Source organism: Vicugna pacos, chromosome 20 (genome assembly GCF_048564905.1).
Source record: "Vicugna pacos chromosome 20, VicPac4, whole genome shotgun sequence".
NCBI classification, from domain to species: Eukaryota; Metazoa; Chordata; class Mammalia; order Artiodactyla; family Camelidae; genus Vicugna; species Vicugna pacos.
Window position 1 is genome coordinate 41652410 of NC_133006.1, and position 13742 is coordinate 41666151.

General features: G+C 45.0%; 1 long non-coding RNA gene across 10 annotated transcripts in view; it reads right to left on the reverse strand.

Moving 5' to 3' along the window:
- The window catches only part of LOC107033044 (uncharacterized), an 81366-nt gene that overhangs the window by 33296 nt on the left and 34328 nt on the right, over positions 1-13742 (reverse strand). For 5 of the 10 annotated variants that reach the window (XR_012062481.1, XR_012062478.1, XR_012062475.1 and 2 more), the window contains exons 3-6: positions 3133-3657; positions 2712-2883; positions 987-1092; positions 173-300 (exon numbers count right to left, since the gene is read on the reverse strand). The exons of 1 other annotated variant lie outside the window; for it this stretch is intronic. This is a non-coding gene — a long non-coding RNA (uncharacterized lncRNA). The remainder of the gene's footprint in view (positions 1-172; positions 301-986; positions 1093-2711; positions 2884-3132; positions 3658-13742) is intronic. 4 more of the 10 variants (XR_012062477.1, XR_012062476.1, XR_012062480.1 and 1 more) reach the window with 4 other exon arrangements.

Below are 13742 nucleotides of genomic sequence, written 5' to 3' on the forward strand. Positions count from 1 at the left end.
TTCCCAGAGTGTCGTGTAGTTGGAATCATACTGTATGTAGCCGTTTTAGATTGGCTTCTTTCACTTAGTAAAATGTATTTAAGTTTCCCCCAAGTCTTTCATGGCTTCATAGTTCATTTATATTTAGCACTGAGTACTACCCCATTCTCTGCCTGGACCACAGTTTACTTACCATTCGCCCACTGAAAGACATCTTGGTTGCGTCCAAGTTTTGACAATTATGAATAAAGCTGCTGTAAACATTCACGTGCAGGGATTTGTGTCGAATAATTGGAGATTTTAACACATCTGTCTCAGTACCTGATAGACCAGGAAGGTGGAAATGTCAGCAAAAACACAGTAGATTTAAACAACATAATTAACCACCTTGACCTAATTGACTTACATAGCACACAAAATCCAAGAAATAGAGACTATGGATTCTTTTCAAGAGCGTGTGGAACATTGATCAAGACGGACTATACGCTAGACCATAAAGCAAGTCTCAACAAATTTCGAAGGACTGAAATCACACAAAGTATTGAATTAAACTAGAAATCAGTGGGTTTATTTTTTGTAAGGTCATTAGAAGATACCCAGAAAATGGCCAAGGGATCATAACTTTTTTGAAGGATGAACACCTTCAGTCTCCTTTTATTCTTGTTTTCTTTCGAGTCTACAGACATATTTACACACATACACCTTTATAGGCCACTGACTTTTGTCCCCAGGGATGCCACGTTTCAATAACATCTCCATTCCTTCCTGCAGATCAGGACGTTATCCTACATCAGACCACAAAGCCGATTCGACCTCAGGTCTCTGCATCCCAAAAGGAGCTGCAGAGCAAAGGCTGTCCTTTAGAAGAGTTGGGTGGACATGGCCTGGGCTGTTGTCCCCTGCTTTGTCTCCATCACTGGCTGGGGGTAGCCCTGAGAAGAACCAGCGGTCAGCTATCCCTGATTGGTTCAGACATCGCCCGAAGATTTCCCCATGAAGAGCATCACCTTGGCTTGAAACTGGAGCAGACCTGAGGGAGGTGACTGCCAGAGGCTGATGGCAGGGGGGGGCGGCTTTTTCTTGAAGGCTTGTCTGTGCCTGCCACAGCCCATACTAGAAAAGAAGAAAGGCTGAAACATCAAAAATATCCACATCAAGAAGCTATGAAAAAATAACCTACGAGTCCACTGATAGAGGCATAAGTGAAGAAAAGATGATGTGGTTTTATACCTGTGTGTGTGTGTGTGTGTGTGTCTGAGTGCGTGCGCACAGACACACACACACAGTGCAATATTACTCAGCCATAAAAAGGAAGGAAGTCTTGCCATTTGCAACAACATGGAAGGACTTTGAAGGCATTATGCTAAGTGAAACAAGTCAGATAGAGAAAAACCAATACTGTATGATCTCACTTATATGTGGAATCTAAAACACAAAAACAAAACCAGAGCTCACAGATACAGAGAACAGACTGGTGGTTTCCAGAGGCGAAGGTGGGGAGAGAAGTGGGGAGAGGCAGTCAGAAGGTACAAACTTCCAGTCATAAAACGGGTAAGGCATGGAACTATAATGCACAGCATGGTGGCTACAGTAATAATGCTGTATTGCATGCTTCACAGTTGCTTAGACTGTAAATCTTAAAAGTCACAGGAAAAAATACCTTTTTAACCATTCATGATGCCGGATGCTAACTAGGCTCACTGTGGTGATCACTTCACAATGAATTCAAACAGCAGATCATGATGTTGTACCCCTGAAACTGAAGTTATATCTCAATTCTACCACAATTAGAAACGAAAAAGAAGCTAAGCAATGAACTAGAAAGCAGTTGAAAAGAGAGAAAACCCACAAAGTCAAAAGCTGGTTCTTCGCAAAGACTGATAAAATTGACACCACCCCACCCCAGTGAGACTTGCCAAGAAAAAGAAAAACAAAGAAAGGGAACATAAACTGACAATATCAAGATTCAGTGGGTGGGGGGGTCACAGCTCAGCGGCAGAGCATGTGATTTGCTTGCAGGAGGTCCTGGGTTCAGTCCCCGTTACCTCCATTTAAATAAATAAATCAACCGAATTACCTGCCCCCTACAAAGTCTGTTTTAAATAACTTTTTAAAAAATTCAATATGTATTAAAAAGGTAATAAAAGGATATTATGAAGAATTTTATGCCAATACATTGGGCAGTGTAGACGAAAAGGACAAATTCCTCAAAAAGCACAACTTAGTGAAACTGTCACAAGAAACAGAAAATTTAAGGAGCCCTAGATCCGTAAATAGTAATTGAATCCATAATTTAAAACCTTTCCACGAAGAAAACTCTAGTCCCAGAAGGCATCACTGGTAAATTCTTCCTCACATTGAAGAGAGAATTCATACCTCTCTTAAGGCAAACCCTTAGAAAACAGGGAATGAGGGAATACGTCCCAACTGGTTTTATGAGGCCCTGGTATCATAACCTGCCAAATATATTATAAGAAAGTAACATTATAGACTAATTTCTGTCAGCCTAAGATGTAAAACTTCAAAACCTAAATAGAAACAAATCAAATCCAGCAAGTGCAGTTTATCCCAGGAATGCAAGATTGAATTAACATTCAAAAATCAATCAATGCAATTCACCACGTTAACAGAACAAAGGACACACATACAATCATCTCAATAGATTCAGAAAAGCTATTTGCTGAACTTCATACTCATTCATAACAATAACATTATTTAAAAAAAAAAAAAACCTTAGCGAACTAGAAGGAGATTTCCTCAGTCTAATGAAGGGAAGATCCAAAAACCTGCACCAATGTTATACACAAGGCTGAAATACTGAACACTCTCCCCAAGGACTTCCAGACGGAACCAGACACGGACGACTCCTTCCAACTCTGCATTGGTGGTGTTAGTCTCTGTAATCTGACCAGAAAAATACGCAAGGCATAACATTTCTGTATAAATAAATAAATAAATAACTTTTTTTTTAAATTTTAAAAAGATAAAACTCTCATTTGAAAATAATGGTTGTGTACATAAAATATTCAGAACCATTCACAAACTATCAGACTCAATGGCTGAATTTAGCAAGGCTATTTGGCACATAGCACACAGAAACCAAACCACACATTCTAGAAGCTGGCTCAGTCTTCCGGGCCCTTGGCAACTTACTTTCTCCATCCTAGTGCAGATGGGAGGGTGAGGGTGCTCCCGGAAGTTGGGAGTGGGGCTTCTGTTTAGGGAAATAAATCTTTGGAGGGTTATTGGTTATGAACGGTGAGACCCCAGGTACTGGCTGCAATGGGAGGTCCAGGAAAAGGGAACCAAAGTTCTGGTTATAATAACAGAAAAGGCCAGTCCCTGGGATGTGGATGATGATCTAATTTTAAATGACTTTCAACTCCCACTGGAAAAGGACAAAGGAGGAAGTAAAAAGGGCCCAGGCTGGGAAAGGGGATTTCCGAAATATGGTGAGAGGCGGGGCCGGGGGAGCATTCTGAGCTGTTTCCTGTTTCATATCTTCATTCCTCTCTGTTATCTGCTAACGGTCTCAGCAAACATTCATTAACAGCCGGAGTAGTGCCAGATGTATTTTAGCACTTTCTTAGGAAACACAGGAAGGGCTGTGACGGTGCTGGCAGGTGGGCTGGGCCACAGGAAGACGGGAGGCAATGCAGAGGTGTCTTGGAAATGTCACTGAAAGGCAAACAAAACACATCTGTGAGCCAATCGGCTTTGACCTCTGCACAGACAGGTCCCTTTCTTCTCATATCCACTACGGCCAGTGGTCTACAAAAATCCCTCTTCCAGGCCATCTGGGGCCATCCCTGGATGCCTCATCCGCAGATTATTTTTCTGTCCTGCTTCTGTGGTTGGAAGGCTCTCTCCCAATCTCTTGATTCAAGCTCTCCCAAGATCTGCCTTTCAATTCATCTTTCTTGGCTTGATCCAGTGCAGCCTTCAGGTGAGTAATGAATGTTTCAGCTCCATCTTTGACCTTGGCACCCAGAGAAGGCATCCCAAGTTGGGCCTGGCATCTCTACTACTGCTTGTTATAAACAGAGATTCTGCACTAGACTGTGTGTGTGTTTGTGTGTGTGTGTGTGTGTGTGTGTGTGGCCGGGCGGAGAAGGATAAGTAATAAGAACACTCAACTGAGTTGGGAGAAAACACAGGTTGGAATATGAATAGCAGGGAACACTGGGGACTTGACCTGGACAAATCAAGACTATTTCCTCAGCCACGCTGGTTACTAGTAACTGGCAAAGGCTCTCAACCTGGCTGCACGTCACAATTACCTAGGAAGCCTGTGTAACACCCGAACGATTGGGCACCACCCCCAGGGAGTCTGACCCAATTTGTCTGGATTATATGACGTGGCCTCGGTACTTTTTGAAAGTTCTCCAACGGTCTTAATGTGCAACAGAGTTGCGAACCACAGAGTAGGGAAAAGCCCCAGAGCCTAATGGTTCCAAAGGTGGATTTTACAGTCAGCTTTAAGGTGACTTTCAGTTCTGGCTTTACACCCGAGTGCTCCGTGACCTTGGCCAACATGCCTCGGATGTCTGAGGCTCGCTTGGTTACAGAAGACACAGAAACAGCGCTGGCTTCCCGAGGCTGTGATAATGAGGCACTGTTTGCAAAGTGCTTAGCAAATACAGAACGAATTATGGCTGTTCTTACTACCAGCAGGTGTGAGGGAGAATGGGATGACCATTCATTATTTAACAGAATTTTAAATAATCTTATTTTAAAGTAACATATTAATCATCCACATAAAAAGCCGACTCTGTGAAAGGTGCACTCATTGAAAACGCTGTTTAACAAGTCATTTTGACGATGACAGGCACTGCAGTTGAAGTCCTTCAAGTGCAGTGACGGGTGGACACCTGGGAGGAGTAAGCTTCTCCCACTCACGGCAACCACGTGCTGGGAAGTAACGCAAGCTGACATGCTACCTGCCAGCCACGCGCCTGTGAGAGGGCACTGACCACCCTGGTAACACACACAGTCCACGTTCAGAACGCAGTGAAGTGCCTCTGTGGTTTTTCAAACTGGCAAAAACTTTCCTTAACAACCGCATGAAGAAATTTTGAATTTTATGCGCTGACGGTACGCTAGAAAATCGGTATGCAGTTCTTCGAGAAAAATTTAGTAGCATGTATCAAAAGCCTTAAAATACGGACATCCTTTGGCTCAACAATTTCACTTCTAGGGATTAATCCTAAAGGAAAAGAATCAGAGATCATGACAATTCATACACAATTATCTTTATTTTAATGCTATTTATAGTAGTAGGAAGGTTGGAAAACAACTTAAATGCCAATTAAAATATAAAAATAACTTATGGCGCATCTGCATAGCAGAATACTATACTATCATTTTAAAACCATGCTTTCCAAGATTACCAAATGACGTGGGGAAAGTGCCCACCAAAAACTGTAAGTAATGTGCATCAAAATTTTTTAAAATTTAAGGTGAAAATCCAAAACGTACTAGTGATTATCTTTAGGTGGTGGGATTGTGAGACTTCTGTATTTTTCCAAATTTCTTATAATAGGCCTGTATTGTTTTTATAATAAGAAATATATGTTCTAAAGCTTTTAAATATTACATTGTCAAAAGAAAGGAAAACAAAATAAGCACATTCCTTAAAAGAATTCTATTTTACTTAAGTTTATTTGTGTCTCTAGACCAATATTATAAGTAAATTCTATTCCAGATACTTGGGGACAATGAGAGAATCTCTTGCCAACAACACTGAATTGGTTCGAAAAATAAATTCCCCCTGAAGAAGTACTTTTGCCAAGAAAAGAGGAACAGGTGTGAGAGCATGTGTGAAGGACAGTAACAGGGATGTAAGTGTGAGGTGCTCCTGGGGCATCCAAGTGAGGATGCTCAGAGGCAGGAGAAAGTAAAGGGCTGCTGCTCCAGGGAGAGGTTGGGGCTGAAGACGTGGTTCTAGGAGTCGAGGGCTTCTCAGAATAAAAGCAAAGGGTGAAATGTGTTTACTCAAAATATACATGGAAAAGGAATAGATGGTCAAGTACCAAAATCTGGGGAAGACCTTGGGAAACGGCAATGGGAGAGGAAAAGGCAGCAGTGCTGGCAGCATATTTGTTAACCTCCTAAAACACCTCCATAAAAATAATTTACAAAACTAGGATGGTGAGACCAAGACCCACAGACAACATCTACAACACAACAGGTTGACAAGATGTTCCACAGAGTCCAGAAGTCCAAGCAGGTGCAAACCTCTGGCAGCTACAAGATCTGCATGGCATCAGCACCTCTACCAAGGGACGCGACAGGCATCTGAGGGACCCAAGAACTGCAAGTAACCATCCACAGCCACCTGAAAAGCTCAGCAAGCCAAACTGGAGAACAGGAGGTGAGGCTGGCAGGGGTCTGCCCACCCCAGAAGCAGGTGAGTCCAGGGGTCCTAAGGAAGGTGGCAGAGGCTGAAATAGTCTATGAACTCTCAAAACAAAGTAACTAAATGCCCCCAGGTCATGTCCCACACTGAGGAGAAACAGCTGAAAACAAAATCCAAACAGGACAAGGACAAGAGACACAGGGAAAAAGAAAGACAGACCAACATGGGTACGAGGGACAGAACCAGGAAACATCAGGAGCAACTTGCCATCGTTTTTTTTTTTTAATTATTTATTTTTGTGGCAGGGGAGGTAATTAGGTCTATTTATTTATTTATAGAGGAGGTACTGGGGACTGAACCCAGGATCTCGTGCATGCTAAGCATGCACTCTGCCACTTGAGCTAAACCCTCCCCACAACTTGCCATATTTTTTAACATTATGTAAAATCAATAGAAGAGGGGGGGTCTGTGGGGTCAGGAACTCTCTCTTGAAGCCCATCTCATTCTAAAAGTTCAGGAAAACTAATTTCACATAAAAATGATCAATTAAAAGTGTTCAAGGTCAAAGAGACAAAGAAGCAAAATCACATCCCCCAGACAGAATCCCACGAAGACAGAAGAAACGAATAACCTAATATTTCAACATGAGCGAAAAGACAGCAAAAAATGGTAATATACATAAAAGGAAAATACACAACTGGAGTAGAAATCTCAGAAAGAAAGTGATAAAACTCAGCAAAGAATTAGAAATAGAGAAAAATCATTTCAGAAATGAAAACAAATTAGGAGGAAAACACAAGAGCAAATAAACATAATGGGTAATGCCTTAATGAACACAGAACATCAAAAAGTTAAAATGCACAAATGAAGAGAAGGGCACACTGGATTAGGCAGGAAGCGGGGAATGCAGAAGACAGGTAAAGAACATGCAAAAAATAAACAATAGGAGTCCCTGCAGAAGAAAAAGCAAGGCAGGAAAGCAGAATAAACACTGAAACCTGTCATTCAGGAAGCCCTCCCTGAAATGGAAAGAGATTTGAAACTCCCTGCACGTTGACAGGACACCTCACGTGTCCGGGAAGACTGATGCAGACTGATTAAGATCGAGAGAGATTCTAGTAAAATTATTAGACTTTAAAGAAGATAGAAGTTATTTAGGTATCCAGGTTAAAATACCAAGTCACACATAAGGGGAAAAAAATCGATCACCATCGGATTTTCTGACCACAATACTTTTTCTTAGAAGAAAATGTAGTAACATATTTAAGGTCCCCAAAGGAGGGGAATGCAAGCCAAAGCCTTTGTGCACAAGCCAACTTATTTTCAAGTATAAAAGCAGCAGACAAATTGTCATCATTACACAAGAACTAAAAGAATATTGTTCTCATGAGCTCTCCCTTAGACTCTGTTAGAGAAAGAGCTACAATCAACCAGAATGCCTTGGGAGGCAACACCTTAAACACTCGCACTGAGCATTAAATATACATTTAAACGTACAATGGAGGCCAAATGAGAGATCTGAGGGAGAGAGTATAAAATGTCTCTATTCTCTGACAATGTAGATTGCAGGATAACTGTAAAAGATGCAGAGCATATGCGGAAACTTTTTTAATTTTAATTTTCTTCCATAATCCTAATGGTAAAAGTGTTGGGGATATTATTCTGAAAGTGCTTTGGAAAAATCAAATTAATAACTTTGTGATAGCTAATTCTCTCATCTACATGTCCCTGGGAATCAGGATTCCTGGTTTGGGAACCAACAGATACAAACGTAAGAGAGAGGAGATAATCATCCTAGAGCCGTGAATTTGAAAAGGAAGTGACAGCAGGAACTCATGAGGTATATCTTTTAATCTGTGAATATCCTAGTTCTGCCCACTGAAAAGGCCTGGAAGTGGTGACCTAACCAGCAGCAGTGAGCGTCGCTGGTTTCCAGATCGTGATCTAGGAGACATGGCTGATTCCAGGGCTGGGGCAGGGAATGTACCACGTGAGACTGGAAGAGCTTCCGGGCTGACAAATGCATGGTGTCCTCAGAGAGAGCATGGACTCTCCACGCTCTTTTCCATACCTTGCCCTGTGCATCTCTTCCATCTGGCTGTTTTTGAGTGATATTATTTTATAACAAACCAGTAATCTAGTAAGTAAAATGCTTCTCTGAGTTCTATGAGACTAACTTGCTGCTGTAGCAAATTAATGAAACCCAAGGAGGGAGTCACCGGAAGCTCCGAGCAATGGCCAGTTGGTCAGAAGCACAGGCGATAACGTGGGCTTGTGACTGGCTTCGGAAGGGGCTGCAGGCAGGGGATAGACTTGCGAGACTGACCCCTTACCCTGTGGGACCTCATGCTATCTCCAGGTAGACAGTGTCAACACTGAGTTAAGTTCTAGGACGCCCAGCTAGTGTCTCAAAGTGTTGCTTAGTGTGGAGAAAAACCCTCACATTTGGTGACCGGAAGTATCAGACATGAAGTATTCTGTGTGATCAGTAAAGGAGACACAAGAGGTGGAGGACTGAGTTTTTCCAAAACAAAGACTGCTTTTACCAAGCACCTGAAACCACACAATCTTGAGTGAGAAGGAGCGTGCAGGGAGGAAGGCTGGGTCGTTCAAGCCCTATCATCAGCTAAGGTCTTACATTTTATTCACTGAATAGATCTGAGCAGTGAGGCGTCAGTCTGCTCTGTGGAGAACGGACTGGAGAGAGTAAGACTGAATGCGTGTCGATGGATTAGGAGGTTACTGAACGTGTCCACGTGAAAAATGACAATGACTTGGATCAAGACGGTGGCTGTGGAGGTAAACAACTGACTGGATTTGAAGTGGGTTTAAAGGTGAAATCAACAGGACTTGGCCATGGAATAAACAGGGAAAAGAGAGAAAAGGAGGTGTCAAAAGTTTTGGCTTTAAAAATATAACAGCTTGTATTTTTTACACAGATTTTATACTACAATAGTTTACATGCACTATTGACTTGATTGCCACAATCACACAATAGGATCAACACCATTATCCCCTTTACAGATAAAGAAAAGAAGGCTGAAAGGAGTCGAGGGGACTGCCTGTTGTTAATCTAGTACATGAACTGGAAAATCGCATCTTTCAGCAAGAAAGCCATCAAAGACCGTGAGAGTTGGTCAAAGAATGAAGGAATCAACTAGAAAGACTCCCACAGACCAAAGAGAGAACAATTTGAGCGCTAATAAAGATAACAGCTGTGGTGAGTTAAAACACATCAAATATTATCTGCTCCCTGAGTTTCTAAATTGCCCTCCGCAGAAAACACCCTAACCATAATCAGTTGCCGTTAGAGGATGCTAGGGACCTGACTCTATGTTGAAAACCAGCAAATACAGAGAAGATTTCAAGCTATGATCCTGCCTTTCCCTTGAAAACTCTGCCACTGGGTGATCAAATAGGAGATGAGCCCAAGTTTCTCTCTGTAGAAGTATTCCAGCTAGTAAATAAAGAAGAAATGATGAAGAGGACTGTTACCATTCGGCGGTTTCTAATGAAGTGAAGAATCTAGGCACTGGTTGTCAGTGGCTGCTAGCAGGACAAAAATGACAATCAGACATTCTATGCTTCTCAGCGAAGAACAAAATACCACTTACGGTGAGATTTTTCCAAAGAAAACTCTAAGGGACACCTAGGAATTAAAATAGACTCAAAAGACATATTTTGAAATAGAGCAATCCTCAAGAAAACACTAACAAACCAACTCCAACGACACAGTGAAAGGATCGTACACCATGATCCACTGGAATTTATTCCAGCGACGTGAGGACTTGTCAGTATCCAAAGATCAATCAGTGTGACAGCCACATTAGCAGACTGAAGAATAAAAACCACACGATCATCTCAAAGACGCAGAAGTCAAGCAGACAGGCAGGGCTGACAAAACGATAAAGAAAAGTAGGTACGTGGCAAAGGCTAGAAAGATCAGAGAGTGGCTGCTTATGTGAGAAGTGCGGGGTTGTTCAGGAAGGCGCTGGCAAGGTCCCCTTCCTTGACCTGGTGCTGGTCACAGTGGTAATGGCCTCGTGCAGGAGAGTCTGTGGCTTCCAAAAAGAAGAGGGCTCGGAACAGGACCCCGGCAAGAGCATCGATACCGGAGGAAAGAGCAGAAGATGAAAAAGGACCAAGAGGATGGAAATGCTGTGGACCAAGATCCAGAGGGAAAGTGGGAAAAGGTGCCTCAAACCCAAAGGGAGAGAAGGAAGGGGTGAGCACGTGGGGACCCAGCGAAACAGGCGATGCTCGTGGGAGGCCCTGGAACACGTGACCTCTCGGCAGCGTCTCACAGGATTAACCACCAGCACCTTGAGGAGCTCTCCTTGCCTGGCTTGGGTCACATGCTGGTTCTCATTCTCACCCTCTGCCTGGTTCTTCGTTGGCACCTTTTGCTGTTCAGATACCATGAACATCGGAATTCTTCCAAAGTTCTGGCATTACTTTCTTTTTCCCTTTTGTCCATTCTTCCGCGCCATGCCAATTGCTAGTGCTCTCGCACGTCTGAGGTAGTCAATCTGTGCATCTGGTTCTAAACCTTCTCTTCAGCTCCGACTGCTCGCTGAGCATTTCCACGTGGACTCTCGTTGGAACTTCAAGCTCGATATGTATGGAACCCGCCACCAATTCCTTCTCCCTGACCCTGTACGTCAGCCACTGTTCTTCCCTCTGCGCAGGTCTGAGGTCCTGTGATCACCCTAAGAAGTGCCCCATCCCATCAAATCTGCCCTCGAATGTCTTGTGAACCAACAACCAACCTCTTCCTTCATCCCCTGCCACTTCCCCAGCGTAGGATCTCCTTGTGCCTCCCCCATCTTCCTGCGGTAAATCCCTCAGCCCACGAGCCCCTGGTGCACTCTGTCCCGCCTACCACCAGGCCGATCTTCCTCAACAGGAACTTGACTGTCAGGGGAAAACAGGATTTTCCTAACATTCCTAAAATCACACCAAGTAAGTAACTCCTCATCCCTGCAACGAACCATCCATCACTCAAACAATGGAAAACCAGCAGCATGTGACGTGTCATGGCCGATGCTGACCACCAGAAAACACAAAATAAACACAACTCTCCTTTACGGCCTCAAGTTTGCTCACGACTGTCAGAAAATGGAACAAGTTCTCCTCGTTCTGTTAAACTCCTGTCTTTTTTTTTTCTAATGGAGATTCAGAAGGAAAAGCATGAGTGCAAACAGAATGCAGGAGAAGAGGGCCGCAGGGACGCTGGCCCGGGGAAAGGGGACAGCAGGGACACGGGGGACAGTGTGTGTGACCGACACCGGAAAGCCTGCTATGAGTTCACGACCCTTGGCACAGACACATCACTTCACTCACACTGGCTCAGAGTCAGGATCACAGCTGGCTGGAGGGAAATTATGTCGCAGGTGCCCAGAGGCACCTGTTAGAGCCTCAAGGTAAGTCTTTCCCATCAGCCATTGCAGCAGTACACCTCCCGCCACGGCACTCTCCTCATTAGCATATTAAACAGATAGTTGAATCTTGGTATTCTGAAATCTGTCCCTCTCCGTTTAATATATAATCCATTTTCTACAAAGCTGAGAATTATAAGAGCAAGGGCAGGTGCGTGTTTGTGTGTGTGTGTGCGTGCGCGCTGGGGGCTGGGGGTGTCACTGAACCCGGAGGAGGAAAGTGATGGGAAAAGGATCCTCTCAGTGGTTCTAAAACTTGGCTGGGCACTGGGGTCATTTGGGGAGAATTTGTAACTCCCAGTGCACAGGCCCTCCTGCCCTCCGGGGTGGGGGTGGGGGTGGGGAGGGGGCAGGAACCAGTGCTTTTTGCAACGCCCCAGGTGACTCACACAGGCAGCCAAGGTTGTAAACCAGTGTCCTCTCCCCCAGGTCATCCAACTCTGCCTCTCCCCGGGATCACCACCAGCACTGTAAAACCACGCCTTCCTATTTCCAGTATTTACTTTAAAACTTCTCCTTTGAGGGGGCTGAGAACCAGGGCTACAGACGGAGCTCCTCGGGGCCGCCCTGGAGCAGCTCTGTCCTCACTGCTGATTTTAGTACAACAGAGCAGCGCAGTGAGAACAGACTGGCCCCCAAAGTGATCTGAGCGGCCTGAAGTGAGAGTCGTTCGTGCCTCCTGCCCACTGATGCTGGCCCAGTTCGTTTGGTGCCTTCGTGCCTTGCTCTTCTTTGGTGTGACCACCTGTGCGCACTGAGGCTGCAAGCCCCCCGCGGGCAGGGTCACATCTGACCCCGACCCCTCCCAGCGCTCTGCAGCACCCTTCGCACACGGGAGGGGCTCTACGTATGGCCTTCTGATTCTTCTAGGGTCTTTCACTCCCATTAAATAGAAACGTTGTTAAAACATTTTACATTTTAACAAGCTTCCTCTGCCTTTGACTGTGTTTCTGTTCACATCTCTAATGCAGCCTAAGACAGGTGTCCTCTCCCCTCACCTCTCTTGTGGTTTCCGCCACACTTTGCTTGACAAACTCCGCCTCTCCAGAGTGCTCCCTCTTGGTTTGGTTTCCATGGAAACCTGTCTCTGGGGGAGAAAAGTGTATTTGCTGCAGGTGAACCGTAAAGGCCCACTGCCTCGGGATGAGGAGGTCACCGAGGGAGGTGGAAAAGCGTTGGGAGGGAGCGTCCCCAACTCCAGGGGGCGCGAGCACACTTCCTGTCGGCCCCATCCTGGGTCTACAGGGCGGAGATCGTTTTGAAAACTCAGCTCAAGACAGAAGCAGATTAACAGGGTCGCCTTGCCACACGGAGTCAGGCATGCCACCTCCACGTATTGCTATTCTGGAACACTTGCTCTTCAGGGAATGCTGTCGAGAAGGCAACCGGGAGGCTTTCCGGTGCAGAAGAGAAAGCAAAGGCGGCCCCCTGGCGGGACGGCGGGACCGGAGGGGCTATTACTCGGAACAGCCCAAGGCTGGGATGCAATCCCAGCCAGGCCCACGAGGGGTCGCAGTGATTCTGTGGAACCTTATTCCTCATCATCTTCACCAGGAAAAAAGTAACTGCCTTTTCTTACATAAATTTTATTTGCTTACGTGTTTATTTTTAACGGAGGTGCTGGGGACTGAACCGGGACCCCGTGCATGCTAAGCACGCGCTCTACCCCTGAGCTACACCCGCCCCCACCAAAGGCGCTGCCTGGTAGCTAGCTGGGACGCAGCCTCCCAAGACTCAAGGAGACTCTCAGGAAATCCGCGCATGTTGGTCCGTGGAGAAGAAGGCTATGCCAGCAGGGACAGGGACCACACAAACAGAGCCCCCGTCCACCCCAGACACTCCTCCCACTCAGTAGGACCCACAGTTTAAGATGCAGCTCGTGATGGGGACTCTGGGCACTAGTTAGCATTTACTCTCAGACAAGAAACCACAGGAGATGCCCATAATTTCGGGGAAGCATCTGAGGA